General features: G+C 33.8%; 1 long non-coding RNA gene across 1 annotated transcript; it reads right to left on the bottom strand.

Moving 5' to 3' along the window:
* Positions 1-11,437: 11,437 nt before the first annotated feature.
* Positions 11,438-12,145, bottom strand: LOC115886396. The gene is made up of 3 exons (XR_004050895.1): positions 11,973-12,145; positions 11,772-11,873; positions 11,438-11,679 (listed from the first exon to the last, which is right to left on the bottom strand). It is a non-coding gene; the product is annotated as an uncharacterized LOC115886396 (long non-coding RNA).
* Between the last annotated feature and the right edge of the window lie 1,734 nt (positions 12,146-13,879).

The raw sequence follows: 13,879 nt of genomic DNA, 5'->3' as shown, positions 1-13,879 counted from the left end.
ACCTATCAACAGCTAATAAAGTTCCATCAGGATGTGTTATTAAAGGAAATTCATACAGGGTGGGCCCATCGAAAACGATCCGCAAGGCATAACGGCCAGGGTATTTTTTTTCAGAAAATTCAAAAACACGTCCATTTTGTTTTGTGAGGGGGACAACTTTTGCCCCAAAAATGATTGCAAAATCTTAAATGGCGCCACAATGAAAAGAGCTTTATATTCTCTGTATTTCCCCGCCTCGTTTTTGAAAATCGGTCGAGTCGTTGAGGAAATATGAAGGATTAAAATTTGAAAAATTTATTTAAACATTATTTATCAGAGTAAATGATAAGGATAAATTCCGTCGATCAGTTTGCTGTTTTTTCTTGTTATTTCTAGATGTTTACGCATTTTTTCACTTGCTACAAGGTTAAACGTTCTGTGGCTTATGCGTTGAAGTTCTTCTCAATATCGTTAAAGTTTTTAACAATTATTAGTATAATCACATGCAGAAAAAGTGGAAATAATCGAACTTTATTTTAAAAATAATGAATGTGGCAATCGGGTTGCGTAGATATTCAATGAACGCCATCCTCACAACCATGGTACAAAGAATAATACAAGGTATGATCGATAGCGGCGCCAATTTCGTTCAGTTCGCGCATACCACCTGTGACGTCACTAGGAAAATAATGAATAAATAAAAAATAAAGAAAGTTGACAGGAGATCTGCATTTTTTGGGGTTATGGTTAAGAATTGTTTATTTTTAAGACTTTTTAGTTCGTTTAATTTAATAATTACTAAAACCAGCAGTTCCAAAAATATATTTAAAAATAATAATTATCTATTAACATGGATTTGGACGATAGGTAAGAATACTGAATTTATTTCTATATTCGGTATAAAATTGTTTATTAGGTTTTTAGTTTGCGATGTTTATGGTAAATAATTTTCATTTTCATTGCCTCTGAATTCACATGAGGACAGAGTTGAGGATATCTATGGAAAAGTAACCACAAGAGGAATTGTTACATCATTTAAAAAATATTGGGAAGTTTATTGTTTCCCATCGAAAAGTAGAAAATGCCAATGCAGATGAACGTATTGTAATTGTGATAGAAGTAATTCTAAGGGTGAAGTTTATTATAATTAGTGGAAGTAATACCAAGGGTGAAGTTTATTATAATTAGTGACCTCTGCTTCTTTTTATATGTAGAAGTTTCTGGTTTTGAGAATAAATCGGTTGAACGACACCCAAAATTTAAAGGAAGTATTTGCATACCCAGAATATGCCCATCAAGGATTATATAGCTCAAATTTCCTTTAATGGTAGGCAATTATTCAATGCAAATTAACTTTTTAAGTGACTAAAATATTAAATAGTTTACAATATGGTATATCACTAAAAATATATTACTTTTAGGTACAATTAGGGCCCGATACATTTCAAAAAGTAGAATATTATTTTATATTAAATGAGGTATTGTACTAACAATCAATTTATTTAATAACGGAGATTAAAAATAACAGAATAAATAGTTCTTTTTCTTTATACTTAAAATAAACTATAGAATACAACAGTATTTAAAAAATAAACAAAGTTATGTGCCGGCCGAGATTCGAACTCCGGTCTCTCGCTTCCTAGCTCCGACTCTTACGCACTGCTCCGCAACAACTTGCTTAGCGATAATTCAATGACGGTATATAAACAAAAAACAGGTTATATAAACAATAAACAAGGTTTATAATAACACCAAAATTTGAACTCCAGGCGCGCAGTTGCTAATGTTTTGGGATTAATAGCGATCGCTAGCGAACCTGTGACGTAGAACAAAACGATGCGGCACATATCATACCTTGTATTCTTTGTACCATGCTCACAACCACCTTTATAGCAAAATTGTTCGCGAGTTAGTAGCAGAGTTTCGCGAAACTGGTTCTGTTATGAATAAAAAGAGGCAGAGGGAAAATCCTGTAGTAAATGAGGCTATGAAGGTATTCGTATTGGGCCAAGTTGCCATGGATAGTACGGTGAGTACAAGAAAATTAGCCAATAAGACCGGTGCGCGGCGTGAATCGTACAAGTGTCCAAAGGAATAAAACGCAAGTTCTACCCGTACAAAATTCAGTTGGTACAAAAACTCAACGAAGACGATTTTGATCGTCGCTTGCAATTTTGTGAATCTATGAGTGAACGAGTGGCGAATCATAATAATTTCCTATTTAATGTGTGTTTTTTGGATGAGTGTACTTTCTTTTTGAACGGTGTAGTTAATCGGCACAACTGTCGGTACTGGGCTGAAAACAGTGTTGTTACAATAGGTACAATTGTACTATTTTAGGTACATTTGTCGTATTGGGCCAAGTTGCCATGGATAGTACGGTGAGTACAAGAAAATGCAGGTTGCTAGAGCGGTGCGCTGCGTAATCGTACAAGTTGAAAGGCTGTTCAATAAAACGCAAGTTCTACTTAAGTACAAAAATTCAGTTGGTACAAGAACTCAACTAATCGATTTTGATCGTCGCTTAGAGATTTATTGTGAATCAATGAGTGAACAGTGGCGAATGCTATTAATAATTTTGTATTTAATGTGTGTCTTTTTGGATGAGTGTATTTCTTTTGAACGGTGTAGTTGCCCGGCACAACTGTCGGTACTGTTCTGAAAACAGCTGTGCGAGTTAGCCTAGGTGCACAAAATATACTTAGATACAGAACGACAAAGAGATTTGCTTCAAAATCTATTGTGGGTCAGGATAATGCTGGTTAACTGTCAAACCCACGTCACAGAATTATACACCTAAAAATTCACGACCGCAGGTATAATTATTTCTAGATAAAATGCATAAACAGACTAAAAATAATTTCATAATTATTTATTTATGTTTAATTCTAAATAAAAATACTGATTTAAATCCCTCTAGGGGCCTCCTTTAAATAAACCTGCCTTTCATCATTTTCTATTAAAAATCTAATCATTTTCTTTCAGTGTGAAATGCTGTTCAAGGCGCACGGATGTCAAACGTGACAGTCACGCAATTAGTTCCCATTTGACCAATGCTATTCAGAAAGCTCTTTGTCGCTTCTGTATGGTGTATATTCTGTGCCTGGTGCCTCCATATGGCGCGGAGCCAGTTCTGAACTTTATGACTCAATTGAATGGAGGGAGAGTATCGCGTTCTTGAACAGTTCAGAGCTGCTCAACTGCGTGAAAGGAGGACAGCATATGGTGTATAATTCTGTGAGGTGGCATCCACATATATGGGCCACCCTGTATAGTATTACACCAATTCTCGTAAGGCTACATTGGCCTATATTTTCTTATTCTATATCTTTCAATTAGTATATAACAAGCAGTTTTATAAAATCAGTGGCTTAACAAAAATCGTCAGTTTTCATAACTATACAGAGTCCGGCAATAGTGCGTCGGGCATCTGTAGCTCCTAGAATAAAACACTTAAGAATTTTGTTTCAGTGCAAACCTAAAGTTTGTATCAGGCTGTATTTCAGGAAAATATTTTAACTTCCATAGGGTGGGTCAAAAAAGTGTGAGTGGATCGGGATAATTTTTTAAAGTTTAACACCCTATATATTATTGCATTTTTAGCTTCCTTTCGGATCATTTTACATAATCCTAAGATAGGAGTAAATATATTTCGATAGTTTTAGAGAAATTAATAAATCAATCAAAAATATATTATATTTTTCAGTCCTTAAAAAATATTAAAAATGCAAGAACTGTTATGAAATCGAAACTATATTAGGTATTTACTTTAGATGGTCTGTTCCTGCTTTGCTATAAATATGGTAATCGTAAATCATACAGGATGTTAAAAATTCTACGCCAAACTTAAAAAACCGCCTATTAAAAAAGTGTAGCCGCAATATACAGACAGTATCAAATATTCTTAATTTTACAATCACGTAATATCAAATATACACCTTCTCTGAATATGGACAAATTCTAAGCAATCGAATTTGAATTTTTTCGGTTACGTAACCCAAGCGAGAAACACAAAACTTGGCCGCAAATCAAAATTGCGCAAAATTGATATACTTACATATTCTTTACATTATGTATGTATTATATGCGCCAATAAGTAATTGTAGACCAGTTCTGGCGACTGACAAAAACAAAACAGGGCACTCGATTTTTTTTCTAATTGAAATATGAAATTAGACAAGTGTAGGGGAGACCAGATTAAAACAGAACCGCACGTAGAACCAACATTATTTGAAAAATTCAAAAACCGGGACAAATAATACAAGGTAAATCTTAAATAAGTGTACATATCTTTTTAAGGGTATTTCAATCACATAAAACGCCTATGAGAATTTTTAAAAATGAAAATTTTAATTCAAAAAAAAATAATTAATGGCGTTTACTGCCAGTTGGCTTTAAAAAGGTTGTTTTTATACTGATTATTATACGGATTATTGAATGAAACAATTTATTTTTTCCATAGCAACTGTTAAAATTGCCTTATATCTATCAAAAAATAGTAGATAAACAGGGGCGGATACAGAAATTTACTTTAGGGGCGGCCCAAAATAAAAAGTAATATAGAATATGCTTTTAGGACGCCATTTTCAACAAAAAAAGCTTAATATTTAACATAATTTACAGATTTAAGGGGGGGGGCAAACCATTCATTTTTAAGACACTCTGTATACATAAACAAAATTATTGATTTTTAAAATATTATTCACAAACTAGAGAGAGAGAGGGAAATCAGGCGACGAACAGAGGTGATAGTTGTTAGATAATAGCTTCTAGACTAGCATTCGAGACGCATTGATATTATTTTGGTTCTTGAGTTCTGTGACGAAGAATGTTATTAAAGTTAAAGTAAATGTTTTCTCATTATTTAACTAATGTTAACTAAATCATATTATTTTGTTTTCTTGTTGTAATTCTGTTCTAAAGCTTTTTCATTATTCATTTGATCTGACAAAGACAATATATAACATGTGTATGCATTTAAAGGAATATATTTATACTGTAAATAATTTCAGTTTAAAAGTAATCTAAATAAAATCGTTTACTGTTCCTTCGTGCCGATGTTTGTGGTTTGTGAGAATAAGAGCCTTGTTGAGTGTATTAACAATTTTCGACCTTGCATGGGCGAATATCTTAGCTCGCAAAAGGGCAAACAAAAGGAACAAATAAAATAATTCATAGAATAACTTACAATTTATTAAATTATAAGATATTGGCACCAAACCTTCAACTTTAGCGTCGATTCCGCAACAAGGGACTTCGTACCTACGGGTGGGGACCCGTTAAACTAACAAAAACCTCTTCAGTTTTGAAAGTACACCTCTTCACTGAGTGCGCCAAGACGACAACCATTCATTGCCATGAATTTTGAATTTTGGTACGACTGATATTGGAGATGGAGAACTACCCTCTATAAAACCGTCCCAAATACTGGCTTTTGTCAAAGCCCTGGGACTGTATGATGAGTTATGACTCAAGAAAGGGGGACACAATGGATCTGTAAGGTCGCAGTGATTAACCCCCCTCCCACTCATTCTAAATTCTAAATTCTTGGTATGTTTTTACTTTATTCCATAGAAAATGACACTCTGAATAGAATGACATACCATATGTTAACTTTTGACATTATCGCTTAAAAAGAAATTGTATTAAAAAAAGATTCCCAAATCGTATTTTTAATCATATCTGAATTTTTTCAAATGGAACAAGGGTAGCTCATTAGCATATTTGAAAAAAGCATTTTTTTAGGAATAATTTGGTACCACATACTTGGTATTTCGAGTCAAATTGTCGTTATAACCGCATGTTACAATTTCAAATTAACCATATGCCAAAATATCGAAAGTTGACATATGATATGTCATTCTATTCAGAGTGTCATTTTCTATTGAATAAAGTAAAAAAATACCGGAGGTGTCATTTGAAAATCAAAAAAATGTAGTCATTTTATATATTGTAAAACAGGAAGTGACCAAAAATAATTGAATACGTCAATCAATCCTAATTTATGTCATATAATAACATACGTTAATATTAATATCGTTTTTAAATCTGAAAAAATAAAAAAATTGTAGGGGTGAGCCACTTTTGAGACGCACCCGGTTTTGAGACGGCACACGCACATTGTGTCTAAAATTGGAGTGGAAAATCGGTGACAATGTGACAAAATTACGTATTTTATTTGACACTTGTCAAAAATAAAAGTAAAAAAAAAAGAAAAGTAGCCGTAGTATAATTTTGACAACGCGCACGCCAACTCGATTGATTTTCCTATGGTAAGTAATTTTTTGGAGTGTATTTTTCCAACTTCGTGCGGTTTGTCCCCGGCCTTAGCCCCAAGAACACTCAAACACTGAAAACCTATGTTTACATTTTTCTAGTAAACACGACGTCGCCGTCGACTTAAAAACGCTCAATAGTTAATAGAACAGTAGATATTTACAGAGCCGGCTTCCGATGGGGCAAGGAACTTTCAGAGAAATTTTCTTCTTTTAAATATATACCGACTGGTTAAAAATAAAAAGGACGCCCGAAAATAAGAAGCCATAAGTTAGATTGTGTCAGTGTGTGCTTCCGTAAATTTATCAGCGACAGTGACATTTTAAGAAGCTCCTTAAAATTATACAGGGCGATAGTTTAAAATCAAACTAGATTTGTAGAATGTATGAAAGCAGTGATTTTCTATTGTGTCCTCCTTCCCTGAGTTATAACTAACAGTTTTGCAGGTCTTGAACTGTTCAGAACGCGATACTGTCACTCCATTCAATTGAGTCATAAAGTTCAGAACTGTTCCGCGTCATATGGAGCACCAGGCTATCGCGCATAGCTCCTTTCAGAACAGTTCTCCGAGTAGCCCAGGGCGTAAAGCTCTGGAACTTGAAATTCGCGAATGGAGGACAGCAATTGATGAGTGTTCTGGTGTTTCCCTACTTTCCTCACAAAATCTGCATTTGCTTCGAACCTAATCAATCTTACTGAGGTGTTAATTGAGGAGGCAGTGTCCTGTTAAAAACCTCGTTACAATCCGAAGATTGTTCTTACTTAAATCAAGGAAAATCTTTAATTTTTCTGGGTCATAGATATAGAGATAGTATAGTAAGAAAAATTATGAAAAATGAAAACACTATCCTATAAAATGTAATAAAATTAACCATAATTTTCCAAAAATAAAACATATCGCCGGTTCTCAATAAACAGCTCAACTACCACCAGGCATGACTCACCACGACCATGTATTTGAGTTGAGATCTCCCTGATAGAATTTTTAAAAAGTATTTCCTAGAGCTTCTTTTTAAACTGTAACCCTGTATAATGCGGTTGATCTAGTTTCTAATTTTATAAAAGGCTTATTTTAGATTTATGCACATCCCGCTGCGACTGTAAACTTTTGGGTATTTATAGACATTTGAAATATCTAAGGTTTAGGTAATGTTTCTTTACCCCACTGAGACAACTTTATTTCTAAATTTAAATCTACTTCGTCTAGCAAGAGCATAAAATATATGATTTCAGAAGAAGATGATATTACAGGGTGATCAACAATTATTGCAATACAATATAATAAAGATCGCTGTCATTTTATGTGGAAAATTATATAAGGTCACTAGCGTGTACACGCGACTTCGATCGCGTCGAATTAATCATTTTTTAATGGTGATGATAAAGCAAAGCAAGCATTTCCATTAACACACAAACTGGATAAAATTTTCTCACATTTATGTCAGCATGAGAAAAACAATATGGCGATATTATTATATAACTTGGTAATATTTGAGGGGTAGTTTCATCTCGTTGGAATTTAACTCTCGAAAAATCCGTTTGCCAAAAATAAGCTTTTTGCGTCAAGCAGTTTAAGCAGAATCGTGGTTAATCAATTAGCCAACTTTTTGGAACACTCTGTATGATTTTAAAAAAGATCAAAATATGTAAAAAAACCAACAGAGTTTTCCCGAAAGACTAACCGTTTTTTAAATAACAAATGTTAGCTAATATTTGAGGGGCATTTTCACCCTCTTGGAATTTGAGATTCGAGAAACCCCTCCTTATCGAACCTCTACACCCCACAATCAATCCGTTTACCAAAAATCAGCTTTAAACGTCAAGCAGTTTAAGCAGATTCGTGATTACTCAACGGTCATATTTTATGAAACACCCTGTATAAATTTATAAAAAATCTTAAAATATGTAAAACAACAAAATAAAATATACGTGTTTAAGAGTTTTTCCGAAAAACTCACCGGTTTTTAAATAAAAAATATTTTAGTATTTGAGGGATAGTTTCACCCCCTTAGAATTCGAGTTTCGAAAAATCCCTTCTTATCGAACCTCTACACCCTAAAGTCAATCTGTTTTCCAAAAATCAGCTTTTTACGTCAAGCGCTTTAAGCAGGATCGTGATTAATCAATCAATTAATCAATTCGAAACACCCTGTATGCATTTTTAAAAAATCTTAAAATATGTAAAAAACAAAATAAAATATACGTGTTTAGGCGTTTTTTCGGAAACTTGACCGTTTTTTAAATAAAAAATATTGTAATATTTGAGGGGTGGTTTCACCCTCTTGGAACTGGAATTTCGAAAAATCCCTTCTTATCGCACCTCTACACCCTAGAATCAACCTGTATGCCAAAATTGAGCTTCTTACGTTGAGTGGTTTGAGCAGGATCGTGATTAATCAGAGAGTCTGTCACTTAAGGATTTTATATATTAGTAGAGATAAATGCTAACTGGAGAATTAATGTCAAATATTATTAAGTATTACGGTTGATCTCACTCTCATTAAAATTACTAAAATGCCATATACATATATCACTAAAGTTTAAAAAAAAGCTTAACATAAATATGACCCATAATATTTCATGCAGTCAAAAGTGCGATGCAAGAAACAAAGGGATCTTTTCAAGTCTCTTTAGAAGACACGGCAGCTACCATATTTTATAACAATTATCTCACCATAAGTCGCTACAGGTTTATTTTCTTATTATGAATGAAGCCACATAAATTTTTCAAGATCGCTGAACTATATACGGCAGGCAAGTGAAATCAGGGCCAGTCAACTGAGATATACGACCTTGAACGAACTTTTTTTGGGGTAGTAATTTCCTGGGGCGCTAGATGGCGTATTTTTATTTTAATTTTTCTAGTTGCCTAACAATTGCGTACAAAATTGTTTTTATAGTTGCCTAAATAGGCCTATTAATTATGTTCTGTCATTGTTCTGTATGTCAAATCAGTTTTCCGTTTCCGGCTTCCTCCTTCCTCTTCAGTTGTGTTTTGCAATTGAACGGAGATGTGCGTTTCGCTGTTTTCTGGTTGTTTGGCTGTGTTTTTGCAATCTTCATTTTTGCAATCGTGATTTTGTATTTTTGAATTTTTTGAACTTTGTTTTGTGTTTGATTTTTAAGATCTTTATTAAAGGTAAGGTTTAAGTTAAGGTCTTTGATTTATCTAACAATTTTATTTAATAATCCGAGAAAGTGAGGTGAGGTAACCTAACCAAGTCCAAATGTTCGTGAATTTTATTTTTTAACAATGTAATATTTACAACGCCATATATTTTTACAAAAAAATATTGATCAACTCCATATTTTTGTACATAAACTCCACAATGTGATATTACACAATTGTTCAAGTCCATATTTAAAAAATACACGTAAATAAAACATTGTTTCTAATGGACGTCACTTTCTCTTGTATTCCAACGATATTTGTTATGTGTTCTTAAATCTGGTACTATAATAAATATTATACTTTTTAATCTGTTGTTTTATTTGTTTGTAAAATGTTTCATGCTATAATTTTCTGTAAATTAAAATAAATTATTTATTGTAGGTTTTTATGCACATAAAATGATATAAGCAAACCATTTAACACTTTACAATAGTTTAACCTGGTTTAACCTTTATATATAAATCCTTGTTTTTTACCATTTTGACTTGTTTGCCAACTTGGGACCAATCAGATGACTACACATTATTTTGTAGAAATCTGATTGGCTCCTAACTGAACAAGTCAATGCTCCCCATCTTAACTTAAAATAAATTGCATCTATTTAAATTTGCCGCCACATTTGTTACTTTCCTGGGTGGCTAGATGGCGCCACTTCAATATACAGATTACAGATTTCTTTACAAATTTGAAACCGTTTTGAAAATAAAAATTGCATGGGAGTTAGCGTTCTTCTTTAGTGTGTTCTGTGAGTGAAATCAAGTGCACGTCGTTTAGAAGAAAAGAAGAAAATGTGGTAATCTGAGATTGTGTATACGTCACGTGTTGTCGCGTCGGGCGCGCATTTCCTTTCTCAAACAGAAGAAACGGTCTCGAGTTTCATTTTCTTCCGGTTTCGGTAGTAATGGCGTGTTTATATTTCCGCCGCGACGGACCTATCAACAGCTAATAAAGTTCCATCAGGATGTGTTATTAAAGGCAATTCATACAGGGTGGGCCCATCGAAAACGATCCGCAAGGCATAACGGCCAAGGTATTTTTTTTCAGAAAATTCAAAAACACGTCAATTTTGTTTTGTGAGGGGGACAACTTTTGCCCCAAAAATGATTGCAAAATCTTAAATGGCGCCACAATGAAAAGAGCTTTCTATTCTCTATATTTCCCCGCCTCGTTTTTGAAAATCGGTCGAGTCGTTGAGGAAATATGAAGGATTAAAATTTGAAAAATTTATTTAAACATTATTTATCAGAGTAAATGATAAGGATAAATTCCGTCGATCAATTTGCTGTTTTTTCTTGTTATTTCTAGATGTTTACGCATTTTTTCACTTGCCACAAGGTTGAACGATCAGATGCGGTAATTGCTAGATAGCTGTTCTGTGGCTTATGCGTTGAAGTTCTTCTCAATATCGTTAAAGTTTTTAACAATTATTAGTATACTCACATGCAGAAAAAGTGGAAATAATCGAACTTTATTTTAAAAATAATGAATGTATCGGGTTGCGCAGATATTCAATGAACGCCATCCTCACAACCACCTTTATAGCAAAATTGTTCGCGAGTTAGTAGCAGAGTTTCGCGAAACTGTGGTGGGACTCTGTGTCATGTAGAATTCTACCTATCGTCAGAATTCTATAGGATCGGCACTCCGTGCAGCAACGATATCGATAAGATGCGATTATTTTGGTCGCTTGATTTCTACATTTCAATTGGTATCGAATTCTACGTAGCGCACGCGTATTGAGAAAATATTTGACATTTTTAAGGTTATTAGATTAAGTTACCTATTTTGTCTCAGAGGAATTTGCTAATCTAAGATTTTGTTTGTTGTTCTTTATGTTTTTGAGTTGTTGACAACTCTATTTTGTGTGAGAGTTATTTAAATATGTTGCCAATTAACATAATAAATATCATGGCAGCAGGAGAAGAGGAAAGGCTAGAAGATTATAATTTGTTTCTGTACCAAATAAACACTATTTTGTTTAAAAAATATATATAATATGGTAATAATTATGAAATAAACACACAATAAACATGAACGGCCTTCAAATATTTCAACTGTCGATGTCGCCGATTGAGCTCGCCTGAATAGCACCTTTCTGAATGAGTGCTTTTGTATTCCAACTTTCTTTTTACACTGGGGGTTAGTGAGGCACTGGTGGATGCTGCATTAATCTCAACATTTAATGGGGCACAGGGAGTTCGTATGGCACTGGTGGATGGTGCATCAGTCTCCATATTTTTGAGAATTTCAACCTATAACCAACACCAATTAACAAACAACTTAAAGAACATGATAATGTAAATGCCTTTGTGACTTTTTTCAACTAACATAAAGTAGCACTTACTTTTCCAAATCCTAACTCGGGCGCCAGTTCGTTGCTGCTCCATTTTTATGACAGAAGCCTTTGATTTTGTTTTGCATTTCCAATCAGTAAATCAGTAAGCGTCTGAAAATAAATATAAGTTTGTGATATTACTCTTACCACTTAATTTATAACTTATTTCCAGATTAATAAAGGTCTGTGACAGGATAATAACATACTTACTTACTTTTCGCCAACCATCCACGGTTTTTTCACCATATCCTAAACTATTCAATTGTACCGAAACACTTGCATTCCTTCAGTACCATTAAATTTATTTGTTATTAATTCCGGATTGTTCTCGCAAACGTTTAACAGTAAGTTCCAATGTTCGGCACTTACCCTCATTTTGCTAATCAAAATGATATAATAAAGATTCTTAGTTTTTTTTACTGAAGATGTTTTAATATTTAAACTAATTTTTGGTTAGGTTATCTATCATGTAAACAAACATGTTACCCGCCGGTGTATGTTTCCACATTATCTAAATGTGCGATAAACAAAGACGAAAATAACACCAAAATTTGTATCAGGCGCTTCAGTTGCTAATGTTTGTAGGATTAATAGGATCGCTAGCGAAAAATACGCGAAAACAGCCGAACAAAAACGATATCGGCACAGAGTGCCAATAAACTCTACTATCGCCGTCCTCCGATAGAAAGGGATAATAGAATACTATTATAGATTTCTATATAACACGGAGTCCCACTGCTGGTTCTGTTATGAATAAAAAGAGGCAGAGGGAAAATCCTGTAGTAAATGAAGCTATGAAGGTATTCGTATTGGGCCAAGTTGCCATGGATAGTACGGTGAGTACAAGAAAATTAGCCAATAAGACCGGTGCGCTGCGTGAATCGTACAAGTGTCCAAAGGATATTAATAAAACGCAAGTTCTACCCGTACAAAATTCAGTTGGTACAAGAACTCAACTAAGACGATTTTGATCGTCGCTTGCAATTTTGTGAATCTATGAGTGAACGAGTGGCGAATCATAATAATTTCTTATTTAATGTGTGTTTTTTGGATGAGTGTACTTTCTTTTTGAACGGTGTAGTTAATCGGCACAACTGTCGGTACTGGGCTGAAAACAACCCCAGGGTTTTTCACGAGGTGCACACACAAAACCCTTAGAAATTGAACGTGTGGGCTGGTATTTTTGGAAATTCTATTGTGGGTCAGTTTAACGATATTGAGAAGAACTTCAACGCACAAGTCACAGAACAGCTATCTAGCAATTACCGCATCTGATCGTTCAACCTTGTGGCAAGTGAAAAAATGCTTAAACATCTAAAAATAATAAGAAAAAAACTTAAATTGGTCGAAGCAATTTATCCTTATCATCTACTCTGATAAATGTTTAAATAAACTTTTCAAATTTCAATCCTTCATATTTTCTTAATGACTCGACCGATTTTCAAAAACGAAGCGGGGAAATATAGAGAATAGAAAGCTCTTTTCATTGCGGCGCCACTTGACCCCCCTTCCCATTTGAAAAAAAATTTGGGGATGACACCCCCGCTTAGAGGGTTGAAGATTTTGCAATCATTTTTGGGGCAAAACTTGTCCTCCCCCTCACAAACAAAATTGATGTGTTTTTGGATTTTTTGAAAAAAAAATACGCTGGCCGTTATGCCTTGCGGAACGTTTTCGATGGGCCACCCTGTATAGTATTACACCAATTCTCGTAAGGCTACAATGGCCTATATTTTCTTATTCTATATCTTTCAATTAGTATATAACAAGCAGTTTTATAAAATCAGTGGCCTAACAAAAATCGTCAGTTTTCATAACTATACAGGTCGGCAATAGTGCGTCGGGCATCTGTAGCTCCTAGAATAAAAAACTTAAGAATTTTGTTTCAGTGCAAACCTAAAGTATGTATCAGGCTGTATTTCAGGAAAATATTTTAACTTCCATAGGGTGGGTCAAAAAAGTGTGAGTGGATCGGGATAATTTTTTTAAAGTTTAACACCCTATATATTATTGCATTTTTAGCTTCCTTTCGGATCATTTTACATAATCCTAAGATAGGAGTAAATATATTTCGATAGTTTTAGAGAAATTAATAAATCAATCAAAAATATATTATA

The sequence above is a fragment of the Sitophilus oryzae genome, unplaced genomic scaffold, assembly GCF_002938485.1.
Source record: "Sitophilus oryzae breed Bouriz unplaced genomic scaffold, Soryzae_2.0 scaffold_488_pilon_pilon, whole genome shotgun sequence".
NCBI classification, from domain to species: Eukaryota; Metazoa; Arthropoda; class Insecta; order Coleoptera; family Curculionidae; genus Sitophilus; species Sitophilus oryzae.
This window is presented reverse-complemented; position numbering and strand designations above follow the sequence as displayed.